Source organism: Miscanthus floridulus, chromosome 13, assembly GCF_019320115.1.
Source record: "Miscanthus floridulus cultivar M001 chromosome 13, ASM1932011v1, whole genome shotgun sequence".
Taxonomy (NCBI): Eukaryota; Viridiplantae; Streptophyta; class Magnoliopsida; order Poales; family Poaceae; genus Miscanthus; species Miscanthus floridulus.
This window is the reverse complement of record NC_089592.1, coordinates 83536744-83540726: the sequence shown is the minus strand read 5'-3', so window position 1 is coordinate 83540726 and position 3983 is coordinate 83536744.

Here is a 3983-nt window from a genome sequence, read left to right as displayed (position 1 = left end):
GCCAGCCGTCAAGCGGCTTCATTCGACGATGGGGTGGCTTCGCTCGCCGTGGCGCACACGTTTGTGGCGGTGGCGTTCGGAGCAGAGGTATTGTCTGATGTTAACATCGATATCCAAAATTTTAAATTCACTAGCAAAAAACAAGACAAAACATATAATAGTGGCACATGCAAAATCACGTATGTATCACGTGCTCATCCTGCGACTCTTTCCTCCTGATGATGGAATGCATCAAACTGCCACACGCCCCCTAAGGTCTAATCGTTCTCGTCCTCTCCCTCCACGTGTCCACCACAAAGAGGAGGGGTAATGCCCCCCTTATAGTTGAATCTTTTCTACCTTTATTAAAACAATCTTTTTTCCTTTTTTAACTGTGTTGGTCTTATGTCCATATGATACGAAAAGGAAAAGAACAAAGCCATACGTAGCACCGATGACCCTGGCGGCATCCACCTCCGCCTGGGTCCTCAACGCTGGTCCGTCGTCTCCCATAGCCTGTTGGTCACTCTTTCAGGTACTACAACTACTGCACTACACAATGTTGCTTAAAACTAACAAATATATACTGTTGAGCGGTCCTACATGTTGTTGAGCTTTGAACTGGCTGCAATTCAAAGCATAGAAATGTCTTTTACAGACAAAGGCCGGGCTAAGGAATGCGACAGCCACTATTAGCAAGCTTCCCTTCTCTATCCTTGCTTCTCTCCTGCGTGGTGGTGTTGTAGAGAGTTAATCGACACAATTGCAGATGCCGTAAGACCTATCCATTCTCCTCCCCTCTCTCCATCAAAGCTACGTGTAGTTCATAGGGGCCTTGCATCTCTCCTGCGTGGTGGTGGTGTAGAGAGTTAATCGACACAATTGCAGATGGCATAAGGCCTATCCATTCTCCTCCCCTCTCTCCATTAGGTAGAGCTACGTGTAGTTCATAGGGGCCATCCCCCCCCCCCCCCCCCCCCCCCCTGAAAACCTCATTAGACGCTAATCAGACCAAGAATTGCATTTTCCTGAGGATGGTGATAATAACCGTAATATTGCATGGTAACCTTATTACTTTTCAAACAAGCGATTACTAACCTTATTACTCTTCAAAGATTCACAAGCGATTACAAGCCATATGCCCTACTGAACGTTTGCCTCACCTCACTGTCTGCAACAAAAGTCGAGGACGATGGATACTGCTCCCTCCGGCTCAAAAAGAATAAAAATATTGTTTTACAAAGAATCAAACAATTCTAAATTTAATTATGTCCATAGAAAATAATATCAGCATTTATATCTTCAAATAAGTATAAAAATATATTGCATGATTAATCTAGTAATATTTACTGCATATCATAGATATTAGTATTTTTTAATATATATTTGGTCAAATTTTATATTTTTTTATCACTAGAAAAATGAACTTCATTCTTTTTGCCTTTTGGATTGGAATGGACGACACGCACTGACACCTTTATCACTTATTATCGGAGGACGAGAAAAACACGTGCCGGCAATCCAAAACCGAAGCACGCGAATGCCGTGCAGCCAGCAATCAACGCCTTCTCTCGATCAGGTTACGGCGATGCGCACGAACGAAGCACGTGCCGTTGACACGACTGCCCGCACCTGAAAAATTGCCGCTGCTGTGCCGTGCATCTGCGTCGTCAGCACTCAGGACCTCAGGGCCGAACTCCGAACAGGCCGACTCGATCTGTTCGGTTGGTTGGTTCGTATCGTTGCTGGTTCGTTTATGTGAGAGAGAAGTACTAGTATCCATGTCAGGGGGCTGGCCAGCCAGCCCCAGCCGAAGCCTGCAATGTCGCCAAGCTCGGTCCGGTCCTCCGTTTCAGTTTCAGACAATGAGGCGTAAGTTCCGGCTGCTGAATTGTCCTGCGGGAAACCAATTGTCACGAATTCTACGATCTTCGGTAAGCGATGTTGCTACTTGCGTTGTGCATTGCAAAGGCAAGTTATGGCAGCGTAGATAGATAATGAAACTTCGACGTCTGGGCAAGAAGGTCAGCTTGCGATGCTGTGGTGACCTATGTGGGCCGGCGGTGGCTCCGGGGAGCTCACGCCGCCGCCGCCGTCGCCGTCGGTCTCAGGACGCTCGTGTGGTTTCCACTGCTACTTCAGTTTTCCATTCGAAACCCAACCTTTTGGTTTTATGGCCACGTGGCCAAAATCCAAGCAGGAACCAACCAACTCAGGCCAAGCAGATTCAGGCAGGACAGGATAACCAACCAAATCGGGCAGGCACTTAGCTGAATCTAGAAGACTGCTTACGTATGCAGATTGTGCGAACCCGAGTAGACGTCGGTAGTGTTGAAACCTGACCCCGTACACGTACACACACACAGACTTCAGTGGTCAAAGCAACCAACCAAATCTGACGCAGGCTGGCAGATGGGCAATACGGCTGAAAGGGAGACAGATTTCAACTATTGTCTGTTAGAAATCCGCCAAAATTTTCACACCAAAGAAAAGCAGTCAGGCAGGCTTTTCTAGTCTCGCCTTCACATCAACCGGGCTGCACGGCCGCACAGAAGCAGTGCAGGACAAATTTTGCAGGCGGTTAAAGTTCACAAAATGAAGGAGTGGAGTAGGGTGGAGTACTGGAGTCATCAGTCAAGTGTCAACTTTTGTTGCATTGCACCACGAGTTTGCTGACTGAAGATCCCCTGCCTGAAGAAAATGGGCATGGTGCCATGGTTGATGGGGAAACAATAGTAGTTTAAGAAATTCATAAAAACAATAGTAGTTTAAAAATTCCAAGCTTTCTTGGGGTCATTTGGAGCACAAGTTCGGCGCTTGGACTGCCCTGCCCTTCAACCACGCTCTCTGACCCCGACCGCTGCGTCTGTTCGTCTGAAACTCTGAATGCAACCCATTGCACGCATGCATGCATGCGGTTAGCCGGCAAATGGACGGACTTGGTCCGTTGCCGTTTGTGTTGTCGCCTTCTTCGTTGTGTGTGAGAATGACAAAAGCCACACTCAGTTAAGCACGCAAGCAACTTGGCTATAAACATAAGTTCAAAAAAAAAAACTTGGCTATAAACATACGGATTCAGAAGCTTTGCGTGCGTATGTAGCACTAAAATGTTCTGTTCTCCAAATCGTGAAACGGCCATATGATGATTTAGGCATTACTGCATTAGCACAGGATCCATACCAAAAGGGAAATGCTTTAAGTACAGCCGCTTGAGGATATCTCTGCTTTTGTTGAAAGCGTGTAAGGGTTTACAAGCCAGAACAGGGTTGTTGGGGATACTAGCTTCTAGCCTTCGTTCCAAATTATAGCTCATCTTATCCTTTCTAGATATATAGTATGTCAGTTCTAAGTTTTCTAGATATATAGTTTTACTATGAATGATAATCTTGATGTACTCCCTCGGTACTAAAAATAAATAAAGTCATTTTGGACAGCAACACGGTCTTCAAAGTATTACTTTGACTCCTTGTTTTTATAAAAATATTTATAAAAAAATGATACGTGTATATTTTTATGAAAGTATTTTTCAAGACAAATCTATTTACATGGCTTTCACATTTCCAAACTTAACAACTTAAAAGTTATTCATGATTTATATTCCCAATGTTTGACCCAAGCCTTGTCCAAAACGACTTTATTTTTTTAGTACGGAGGGAGTACCTACAAAAGACAAAACAACCAATATTTGAAACGGGTGAGTAAGAACTAAGATACAATTAGACAGTACAGGAACACTAAGTTAATTGCTACTGCTAGGACAGCAGTAGAACGCCCACCAGCCCCTTGTCTTTCTCCTTGAGCAGCACCCGCCAGTTATGTGGAACATAGAGTCCCAAATATGAAATCTCGTATGGATTGTTAGGGGGCTTCCTTTCTATTGCCATCTTATTCTATTTTAAAAAGTGCCCAAACAAAACCTGCACAAACACAGAGACCTACAGGTTCAAATTATAAGCCGTTCCGACTTTTATAGATATATAACTTTTTTATATACACACAGATAT